Genomic DNA, 12,485 nt, shown 5'->3' on the forward strand with positions numbered 1-12,485 from the left:
CTAGGCTATGTGTCAATTACCCCAGAAAAAAAAATTGCTATACAAAATGACACTTGGAAGAATTTCACATACTAATTCAGCAGTTTTTGGACAAATTTTGAACATTTCTATTTGGAAGGAGTCTACATACAGTCTGCAGCTCTAAGAAATGTTGCTTTCATTGACCACATCTTTTTTTCTGAGCATTCAGGTTGGCTTGTAGAGAGTCTTCTCTATGCCCATTCTGTCAATTCTGAGAAGCTAGGTGAGCCTGGGGTCAGAGGGGTATTACCAACTCCAGCTTCCTGGTCCAACACCTATACTACTACACTACACCTTGGTGTAGTTGGCAGGACTGCCCAACTCTCCATAATTTCATGCTGTGCTATTAATAATAATAATAATTAATAATAATAATAATAATAATAATAATAATAATAATAATAATAATAATAATAATAATAATAATAATAATAATAATAATAATATAATTTCTATACCGCCCTTCTCCCGAAGGACTCAGGGCGGTGTACAGGGCAATAAATACAATAAAAATACAATGTACAAAAGTTAAAAAAGAATTAAATATTGTAGCCCAAATTACAGTAAAGATTAATAAAATTAGTATTAAAATACCCCAAACCCATCAGACTAGGCCGGCTTGTTCAAATAAATAAGTTTTTAGGTCACGGCGGAAGGAGTGAAGGTCAGGAGCCATCCGGAGCTCAACCGGTAAACGGTTCCAAAGGTCTGGCGCGCCCACAGAGAACACCCTCCCCCTGGGGGCCGCCAGTCGACACTCTCTGACCGACGGCACCCTGAGGAGGTCCTCTCTGTGGGAGCGCACTGGATGAAGGGAAGTTGATGCCGGCAGCAGGTGCTCCCGTAAGTAAGCCTTGGTGGAGCAGTGGGCTAATGCCTCCTTAAGTAACACCAGCTGCCTGCAATTAGTGCAGGTTCGCATCCCACCAGGCTCAAAGTTGACTCAGCCTTCCATCCTTCCGAGGTAGGTAAAATGAGGACCCAGATTGTTGGGGGCAATAAGTTGACTTTGTAATAATGCCGCTTGGGGGGGGGCGAAAGCCCTAATAAGCAGGCATATACATAGAATGAAGGCTATTGCTAAGCACATTGGTTTGTGCTTAAATTGTAAGCCGCCCTGAGTCTTCGGAGAAGGGCGGGATATAAATGGGATTAAAATAAAAATAAAATAAATAAAAAAATAATCCGGACCCATGCCATTTAGGGCTTTATAGGTCATCACCAGCACCTTGAATCTCACCCGGAGGGCAACCGGAAGCCAATGCAGCTCGCAGAGTAGAGGTGTTACATGGGAGTATCGGGAAACCCCCACCATCACTCGCGCGGCCACATTCTGCACCAGCTGAAGCCTCCAAGTAGTCCTCAAGGGCAGCCCCATGTAGAGAGCATTGCAGTAGTCTAAACGAGAGGTCATGAGCGCATGAGTGACTGTACACAAGGCATCCTGGTCCAGATAGGGCCGCAACTGGTGCACCAGGCGAACCTGGGCAAAGGCCCCCCTAGTCACAGCTCCTGTATGATCTTCCAAAGAGAGTTGCGAATCTAGGAGGACACCCAAGTTGCGAGCCCTATCTACGGGGGGTAATAACTCACCCCCCATAATTAGAGGTGGAATAATCTGAATTTCCTGAGATGCCGGCACGTGCAACCACTCAGTCTTGTCGGGGTTGAGCTGAAGCCTGTTCCTCCCCATCCAGACCTATGCCAATATGCCAATATTCACCCCAAAAAATATGCAGCACTATGGAATTATTTTACTGGGGGGAAATAGTCCCAATTTTCTTCATACCAATCTTCCTGCAATTTAGGATGCAGATAAAAAGAGGATTATGAATACGTATACATAGCATACATATGCATATTGGTGTGCAAGCAGCTCTGCAGTGCCCCCCCACCTGTCCGTCAGGATCCAAAATCCTGCAGTTTTCTATCAACAGATAACTCTCCCTCCCCATCCAACAGTCTCAGACTTTTAGTGTCAGCAATGCCTAATACAGGATGTCTCCTACCCTGCGGCAGTCAAGATGTCTCAAAGACACATGAATAGAGAGGTGAGTAATGCATAAGTTTAATAAATAAATAAAGGGGGCTGGGAAGCTGTCCTTTTCATCCTCACTTTTTATATATAACTAATGATATATAAAAACTCAACATGTGACCAGCGTTGGTGCTGCCTTTTATTGTGAAGGGGGCAATGAAAAATACACAGGAGAAAAACAAGAAGTCCTGTTTTTGCAGCTCTCCAGCCTCTTGACTGTCATCCTCTGATGAGTACCATAATTTGCATGGTAAAAGAATTAAATGAATAAGGGGAACTAACTTAACCCAACCAAACTCAGGTCTTCTGAGGGCTAAATCCAGCCTCTTCTTGACTAATGAAGGAAATTGCCACATCCTCCAGCCTCTGAGCCCAATTCAGTACCTGGTGCCAACGGGACTTGTGTCTTCATTCAGCTGGATCAGACCTATGCTTGACTTAGTCCAACACTACATTGTCCTCAATCAGCAGCCAGATGGTCCTGGCAAATTCCTAACATGCAGAGCAGGCTGGTAATGGGCCTTTCTCCTCTATATTCGCTGCCCCACCCCGCCCCGCCACAGCAGCTGGTACTCAGGAGTCTGCTGCATCTAAAAAGAAAAATCCAGGTTTCAGCCATCAAGACTAATGGACATTGATTGACCTTCCCTTATGCTTTTAAAGCTACTTCAAGTAGCTAGCATCATTGTATTTTGTGCTGATGTGTTCCATAAATTAATTATGCATTATGGGAATATGTAATCTCCTTTCATTGTTTACAGACCTGCTACTGATCAATTGAATTCGGTGGCCTGAACTAGGAGGATGGCAAAGCTGACATTTTGTTCAAGACAAAAATGGATAGTTACATTGGTTCCCATTTTTCTCCAGAAAAACCATATCTATATTCATATTTCCCTAAACCTTTAATCTTGTCTGGAATTGGGCAATCAAACACCTTTGTAGATTTCCATATTATAGGCAGTGGGAAGAGACTGTTGGCTTGAAAAAATATTCTGAGGGAAGCCCTCCCTAAACCTTAGAAAGTTTAGCCATACGGCCTCTAACCTAACATAAAGGGTCTCTCTTTGAGAAAAATGGGTGGTTTAGAAATGTAAAAAATAAACAAACATGTGCCTCCTTCTCTAATATTTTAGAGCATTTTTTTCCTAAGCCCAGCCCTGCTGACCAAGTGGTCACTGAGAACTAAAAGCATGCAAGCATGTTTAGAAAAATGCAGAGGTATTCACTCCCAGAAAGGGACGCGGTGGCTCAGTGGGTTAGGATGCTGAGCTTGTCAATCAGAAGGTCGGCAGTTTGGCGGGTCGAATCCCAAGTGCCACGTAACAGAGTGAGCGCCTGTTACTCATCCCAGCTTCTGCCAACCTAGCAGTTCGAAAGCACGTAAAAATGCAAGTAGAAAAATTGGGACCACTACGGTGGGAAGGTAACAGCGTTCCGTGCGCCTTTGGCGTCTAGTCATGCCGGCCACATGACCACAGAGACATCCTCAGACAAGCACTGGCTCTTCGGCTTTGAAACGGAGATGAGCACCGGCCCCTAGAGTTGGAAATGACTAGCACGCATGTGTGCGGGGGAACCTTTACCTTTACCTTTTTATTCACTCCCAGAACCTAAAAGGAAATAAGTAGATCACTACAATCTCATTTGCATATTTTAAGTGTTCTAATGAAGGGAAATAATTGACAACAAAGCTGAGTGCATTGAACTCCTGCCAAGTGTAAAAGGAATTAATAGCCATAACTAAACAGTTATTACTTGCCAAGAGTTCATTCCTAGTCAGCAGAAGAAAAAAGCTTTTCAGCATTTCCATTGCTTGCAAAGCTTTTTATCCCTGAGCTAATTCAGAGTCTTGTTCTTGTGCTAGTCCTTAACAGCTGATAGCAGAGAAGGTCTGACCTTACATTGGCCTTTGTGATGTCCAAAGCAGTAGCTGCTAGATTAAAGATCTATTTCCATAACATGTAAAGCTGCCCACATCCAAAAATGGCTGAGAAAGTTTTGCTATGTGTGGGCTGCTGCTACTTGCTTTTCTTCAGAATCAGTTTTCATCATCACGAAACAGATGTGTTAATTGGCTATCCTTGACCCATCACAAGTCAGCTCTCTTGATCAGTTTTACAATGGAATTGTCAACGCTGCTAACATCAGATGTTCTTGCTTTGACAACAGATGGAAATGTAGCCATCTTTTCTCTTTTGCTTTTAAAGTTAAATGATGCTGGGAGGGGGGATGTGGATGAGAGTCCAGTTAGCCATAACAACAATAACTCAGCCATGGGAATCAAGGTTATTGTGCCCAGAGCTGATAAAAATTTGGCGGGCTGGAGAGCTGGGGAGAAAGCCCATGCTTCAAGCTAATTGGGGAATGTGATTTATGACTGTTAATTGGAGGAGGGAATTGTGCTTGTCTACTTTGTGCCCAGGGGAGGGGAATTCAGTTTTTGGCTTTAACTATGTAGTGCCGATAATTTGTTTCTCGAATAAAAGATTCTTTAAGGTAAACAGTGCCTCGGAGTTCTTTTAAAGAGTTTCATCTGTCAGAACCATGACAGGAATATTTAATCTGCAAAAATATGGATACAGAGCAGTTCTCACAGGCTGCAAGACAGAATCAGCCACAACTGTTTTGGTATCTGCCTCTGGTTCATGGGCTCTAAGGGATTCCCTAAACCAACAGCAGCAGCCAACAGCATTTTTTTAAGATGGTGGATCAGAACCCTACCTGAATATGACACAACTGAAAAGATATATTAACCAGTTTTGTGGTCTCTTTGTGAATACACACACTTCCTTCAACAGATGCTTTACTTCTAGAGTTCCTGACCTGTGTGTGTGCAATGAACAAAGGATGCTCTATTTTGTTTCCCCATCTTATCACTATTTTTACAAACAAAAATGGATTTAAGGAAGGCTTTCTGTGTTTTCACATGCCCCCCTCTCTCTCTCACACACACACAAAGCTGTCCCAGTTGGCACCATCTGCCAGTGAGGAGGGAAATTTTTTAAAAAAATCTCACTCTTGCTTATTTGCCCTGAGTGGCTCCTATGTTGCAAATCAATATGATCCCCAGCATAAACTCTGGAGGAATAGCAGCTTGACTAATCTGAGAAAGAGATAAAGCCCACCTATCCTAATGTTGGTAGGTTTATTTTCATATGTGAAACCCAAGGAGATCGAACATGATCAGTTTTGGGATGTTTGCCTACAGCTTAGACAAACTTGTCTAATGACTCTGGCTTGGAGGTGAGGTAAAAGAAGGACCGGCATTCTAGTGTCTTTCCTTTCACAGATGCAATCCAATTATAGAAATAATATTTTTGCCATCTCTAATGACAAAAAAACAGAAAGCAAAAAAATCCTAGATCATGGCTGGCTGAAGAATTCTGGAAGATAAAATCCACACATCTTAAAAGTGCCACCTTTGAGAAACACTGCTTGAGATCTCTAAGCCCCTTGGGGGCGAAACTATGGCACGCATGCCATAGGTGGCACGCAGAGCCCTCTCTGTGGGCACACACGCCGTCACCCCAGTCCTAGGCCTTCAGATGGGTTTTATAAAACCTTTTCGCTTTAGGCCTCCGCCGCCATGTGCAAAAAAAAAAAGGTTCAATCAATTTCAACTTCTCGCGGGGAAAAAAAAGATCTCGCAAAGTTGGAATTGATTGATTGAACTTTTTAGTCCCACCCAGTCTGCCGTTACCACTGCAGCCATGCCCACCCAATGGGCCATGCTCACCCAGCACCCGATGATACATAAGTGGGTTTGGGGTTCCAGTTTGGGCACTCAGTCTCTAAAAGGTTCGCCGTCACTGTCTTAGGCCATAGGTGGACAGATATGTCAATGAAGAGCTGTGAACGTCAATGCCTGAGCAGGGGGCTGGACTTGATGACCTCCAAGGTCCCTTCCAACTATTATTATTATTATTATTATTATTATTATTATTATTATTATTATTATTATTATTATTATTATTATTAATAATAATAATAATAATATTGATCATATTAATATGTGAGTGAAGGTGCAAAAACACACACATTTCCCTTCCTTTATGTGACAGCATGTAATAAGGAGAATCAGGAGTGCTTTTATTAGGAAAATGAAAAACTAACAGTTCATATCCAGATTGCAAGTGCTAAACTCCCTGCGAGCAGGTGTGTTTAAAGTCTTTTTCTCCAGGGTGAAGAAATCAAACTTGTTTTTCCAGGATGCAAACTCAACATGAATCAGTGACAGAAAGAGCATCTATGCAGTCAAGAATTGCTTTGGTAGCCAGGTTACACATACCAGTGCAGCTTGGGACTGTTCCATGATCTCCCAAGCAAGAGGCAAGGGCCTGAGGTATCTGGGGCCTGAGACCAGCAGCCCTGCCTATAGCAGCCAGGCACCACCATCTTCTGGATCCTGTAAGAAGGTAGCAATGAAGAGGGGTGGCTGATGCTATTTTTCTAGCCTGGTTGAGCTTGGTTGTTTTCTTGCAGATATTTCATTGTTGTTGTTAGCTGCGAAGTCGTGTCTGACCCATCGCAACCCTATGGACAACGTTCCTCCAGGCCTTCCTGTCCTCTACCATCTTCTGGAGTCCATTTAAGCTCACGCCTACTGCTTCAGTGACTCCATCCAGCCACCTCATTCTCTGTCGTCCCCTTCTTCTCTTGCCCTCAATCTTTTCCAGCATTAGGCTCTTCTCCAGTGAGTCCTTCCTTCTCATTAGGTGGCCAAAGTATTTGAGTTTTAGCTTCAGGATCTGGCCTTCTAAAGAGCAGTCAGGGTTGATCTCTTCTAGGACTGACCGGTTTGATTGCATTGCAGTCAAAGGGACTCGCAGGAGTCTTCTCCAGCACCACAGTTCAAAGGCCTCAATTCTTTGGCGCTCAGCCTTTTTTATGGTCCAACTTTCACTGCCATACATTGCAACTGGGAAGACCATAGCCTTGACCATACAGACTTTTGTTGACAGGGTGATATCTCTGCTTTTTAGTGTGCTGTCTAGATTTGCCATGGCTTTCCTCCCCAGGAGCAATGTCTACAGTCCCTATCTGCAGTGATCTTGGAGCCCAGGAAAATAAAATCTGTCACTACCTCCATTTCTTCCCCATCTATTTGCCAGGAATTGAGAGGGCCGGATGCCATGATGTTGGTTTTCTTAATGTTAAGATTCAACCCAAGTTTTGCACTCTTCTTCTTCACCCGCAACAAGAGGCTCTTTAGTTCTTCTTCACTTTCTGCCATTAGAGTGGTATCATATGCATATCTTAGGTTGTTGATATTTCTTCCGGCAATCTTAATTCCAACTTTTGATTCATCTAGCCCTGCCTTTCTTATGATGTGCTCTGCATATACTAAGTTAAATAGGCAGGGCGACAGTATACAGCCTTGCTGGACTCCTTTCCCAATTTTGAACCAATCAGTGGTTCTGTGTCCCGTTCTCACTGTTGCTTCTTGGCCCACATATAGCTTTCTCAAGAGACAAATAAGATGGTCTGGTACGCCCATCTCTTTAAGAACTTGCCACAGTTTGTTATGATCCACACAATCAAAGGCTTTAGCATAGTCAATGAAGCAGAAGTAGATGTTTTTCTGGAACTCCCTAGCTTTCTCCATGATCCAGCGTATGTTGGCAATTTGATTTCTAGTTCCTCTGCCTCTTCGAAATCCTTCCTGTACTTCTGGTAGTTCTCTATCCACATACTGCTGGAGTCTAGCTTGTAGGATTTTAAGCATAACTTTACTAGCATGAGAAATGAGTGCAATGGTGCGATAGTTTGAACATTCTTTGGCACTGCCTTTCTTTGGAATTGGAATGTAAACTGATCTTTTCCAATCCTGTGGCCACTGTTGAGTTTTCCAAATTTGCTGGCAAATTGAGTGTAGCACTTTTACTGCATCATCTTTTAAGATTTTGAATAGCTCAGCTGGAATACTGTCACCTCCACTAGCTTTGTTGTTGCTCAGCTTTTCTAAGGCCCGCTTCACTTCACATTCTAGGATGTCTGGCTCGAGGTCAGTGACCACCTCATTGTGATTATCAGGGACGTTAAGCTCATTCTTGTATAGTTCTTCTGTGTAATTTTGCCACCTCTTCTTAATCTCTTCTCCCTCTGTTAGGTCCCTGCCATTTTGGTCCTTTATCATGCCCATTTTTGCATGAAACGTTCCTTTCATCTCTCCAATTTTCTTGAAAAGATCTCTGGTCCTCCCTATTCTATTGTTTTCTTCTATTTCTTTGCACTGTTCATTTAAGAAGGCATTCTTATCTCTTCTAGCTATTCTCTGGAATTCTGCATTCAATTGGGTGTATCTTTCTTTTTCTCCCTTGCCTTTCGCTTCCCTCCTTTCCTCAGCTATTTGCAAAGCTTCCTCAGACAGCCATTTTGCTTTCTTGCATTTCTTTTTCTTTGGGATGGTTTTGGTTGCTACCTCTTGTACAATGTTGCGAACCTCTATCCATAGTTCTTCATGCACTCTGTCTATCAGATCTAATTCCTTAAATCTATTTGTCACTTCTACTGCATATTCAACAGGGATGTGATTTAATTCATACCTGAGTGGCCTAGTGCTTTTCCCTACTTTCTTCAGTTTAAGCCTAAACTTTGCAATGAGAAGCTCATGGTCTGAGCCACAGTCAGCTCCTGGTCTTGTTTTTACTGACTGTATAGAGCAGGGCTGTCAAACTCAATTTCATTGAGGGCCGCATCAGCATTGCGGTTGCCCTTAGGGGGCCGGCTGGGTGTGGCCAGGGTGGGCGTGGCCTGCTGGGTGGGCGTGGCTGGAGTGCATATGGCCTACTGGGTGGGCATGGCCAGCTCTACATCATTTGTGTCAAGGGTGCCTATGGGGGTCTGGGCAGGAGTGGGACAGATGTGAGGGTCTCTGGCAGAAGGAGATGGGACCAGGGAAGTGCCAAGGCATGGTCTACCAGAGGAGCCTCACTGTTCCTCTCAGGCCATGCGGGGGAGGAGGGCTGGGTGGTGGCGCGGAGGTCAAATGCCTAGCCCAGCCCTCAAGCACCCACAGCACTAAGCCCAGCCCCACTTCCCCCAAGGGGGTGCCCAGCTGCATTTACCACCTCCTCAAGGCTGCTGCTGCTGTGCTTGCTGTCCTTAGCCAGATTGCTCATGACGGGTATGAGGGTAAAATCAAGAGGGAGGCCCACTCCCTCTCCATGTGAGGAGACCTGGCTTTGTATCCAAAGCTTCCTTAGCAATAGGGAGACCCCCCAGGATAGTCCAGGAGGAGGGGGCAAGGGGATGGTGAAAGGGCAGCAGGGCAGGACTAAGGTAGGACTTCCCTCAGACCTTCCCTCTCCTTCCTTCCAAAGAACAGAGTGGTGGGAAAATATTTGAGATGAGGGAGGGAGAAAAACAGGCAAGAAACACAGCTGGGGAAATGTCATCCTTTGTGAGGAATGAAGAAATGCACCATTGCCTGGAAATGGCCAGCACATGGCCCTCGCCTACTTCACATATCCAGCTTGGTGGGCTGTATGGGAGGGGATGCCATGAGCAGCGTGAGAGTCGATGTTACCTGCGCAATGCTGCTCAGCCCCTAGCCTGCCCGGTTTTGGCAGGTAGTGGGGTGCTCTACTCACAGTGCCGAGAGGCTGAGCCGGGTGGCATGAATCTGAAGAGAAGCACAATGCTGCCCAACCCCTAGCCTGCCCAAAGTAGTCAGGGCCATGTGCTGGCCACTTCCAGGCGATGATGCATTTCTTCATTCCTCATGAAGGGTGATAACTCCCCAGCATGCACCAAGGGGGCAGTGCCAACACGGCACAGGCCGGTCCCTCACTGTTTCCAGATGGCCTTGTGGAGCAAAGACTGAATGTATTTCAGCATAGATGACCACCACGAAATTGTACATTGGCTCCTGGCCAGCCTGGGCCGGGGCCAAGACAGCGGGGGCCATTCCCTTACTGTTTCCAGGATGGCTTCGTGGGCCACATGAACCCACTTCGCGGGCCGCATCCGGCCCCCGGGCCTTGTGTTTGACATGTCTGGTATAGAGCTTCTCCATCTTTGGCTGCAGAGCATATAGTCAATCTGATTTCTGTGTTGACCGTCTGGTCAGTGGCGTAGCGTGGGGGGTGCAGGGGGGGCCGGCCGCACCGGGCGTAACATCTGGGGGGGGCGTGCTCGATGGCGCCGGGATCCGGCAGGGCGGAGGCACCGGAGCCCCAGCCGGGAAGGGCCTGACGCCCCACGGCGCGCCACACACACACACACACACAAACACACAACCACACAGCGTGACTCCTCCTTCGGGCCGCTCCGCCTTCGCTCCGGCGCTGGACGGAAGCCTTCTCTCCCTCCTCCCCCCCGCAAAGGAGAAGGCGGCTCCTGCCGTGCACAGAGCGCGGCCCTCCTGCAAGCCCGGGGCTCCGCTGCGGAGGCTCTCCCAAGGCGCTCCCGGGGTTGCCAAAGGCGGGGGGGCGCGGCGGGGCTTGAAAGAGGGTGGATTTCCCGCGGGGGGAGGATCGCTGCAGCGTCTCTCCGGGGGTCCCTGCTCTGGAACGAAAGCTGCGTCGGCAGGTTGCCGATCCAACCGTGCATCGGCGATCGGGACCGCCCCCCCGACACACGTCGCCAGCAGCGAGAGTTTCCAGGCAGGCCGGCAAATCTTTGGGGTGAGGTGCCAAAGAGAAGGAGGTGGCTTGGCTTGGATAAGGAGCGTCTGGGCAGAAAATAGGTCGGGCGCCGCAGCAAGTATGAATTCCTGGGGTTCAGCCTAAGCAGGCAAAGCTGCAGGGTGGGTTGGTTGGCTTTTCCGGCTTTGGAATAACCTTGGGAAGCTGAGGCATTGTAAGTTGGAAGTCATTGTTTGTCGCCTAACATGTTGGGTCAACCCCACGCCACATGCTAAGCCATAAACCGTGGTTGGTATCCAGGGTTTAGGACAAGATGGAGAAAACTAGCCAATTGTGGGATCATAAATCTTGATGAAGCCCATCATCGCTCCATGTGATGTATGCACTCAATCTACAAACGTAAAAGGTAAAGGTAAAGGTTCCCCTGCACATGCGTGCTAGTCGTTTCCGACTCTAGGGGCCGGTGCTCATCTCCGTTTCAAAGCCGAAGAGCCAGCGCTTGTCCGAGGACGTCTCCATGGTCATGTGGCCGGCATGACTAGACACCAAAGGCGCACGGAACGCTGTTACCTTCCCACCGTAGTGGTCCCTATTTTTCTACTCGCATTTTTACGTGCTTTCGAACTGCTAGGTTGGCAGAAGCTGGGACGAGTAACAGGCGCTCACTCTGTTACGCGGCACTCGGGATTCGACCCGCCAAACTGCCGACCTTCCGATCGACAAGCTCAGCGTCCTAACCCACTGAGCCACCGCGTCCCTAACTACAAACGTAGTCCAAGCCTATTCACATCTGTTGTAAGGTCATTCTCTCGTGGGGTTTATCCTGACGTCCACTAAGAGTGGAACAAACATGCCCCATTAACCATTTTCAACGCCATGTCCTCTCTTTGTCTCATCCTAAATCACAGCTGAGGCACCTTAAAGTTGCCTTGTTTCAGTGTTAAACTAGCATTTTCCCTCTTCTCCAGAGACCCTTTTTTGCCTTGAACCTAACTCAGGGGTAGGCAACCTTGGCTCTTTTATGACTCATGGACTTCAACTCCCAGAATTCCTGAGCTAGTGGAAGAGACTCGAGTGCTAAAATCCACAGGTTAGGGGGCGCAAATTACTTGCCTTGCCCCGGGTGCTGACAACCCACGCTACGCCACTGCGTCTGGTGATGTCCATGTGTAGAGCTGTCTCTTGGGTTGTTGGAAAAGAGTGTTTGCTATGACCATCGTATTCCCTTGACAAAATTCTATCAGCCTGTGCCCTGCTTCATTTTGTACTCCAAGGCCAAACTTGCCTTTTATTCCAGTTATCTTTTGGCTTCCTACTTTAGCATTCCAATCCCCCATGATGATAAGGACATAATTTTTTGGTGTTAGTTCTATAAGGTGCTGTAGGGCTTCATAGAACCGGTCAATTTCATCCTCTTCAGCACTGGTGGTTGGGGCATAGACTTGGACTACTGTGATATTGAATGGTTTGCCTTGGATTCGAACTGAGATCATTCTGTCATTTTGAGGATTGTATCCCAGTATTGCTTTTCCTACTTTTTTATTGACTATGAAGGCTACTCCATTTCTTCTGAGGGATTCTTGCCCGCAGTAGTATACCTGATGGTCATATGAATTAAATTCACCCATTCCTGTCCATTTTAGTTCGCTGATACCTAAGATGTCGATGTTCAGTCTTGTCATCTCTTGTTTGACCACGTCCAGCTTTCCTTGATTCATGGATCTTACATTCCAGGTTCCTATGGAGAAAAAATCTTTACAGCATCGGACTTTCCTTTCGCCACCAGACACATCCACAGCTGAGCATCCTTTCGGTTTTGGCCCAGTTGCTTCATT

Source organism: Vipera berus (genome assembly GCF_964194415.1).
Source record: "Vipera berus genome assembly, chromosome: 2".
Taxonomy (NCBI): Eukaryota; Metazoa; Chordata; class Lepidosauria; order Squamata; family Viperidae; genus Vipera; species Vipera berus.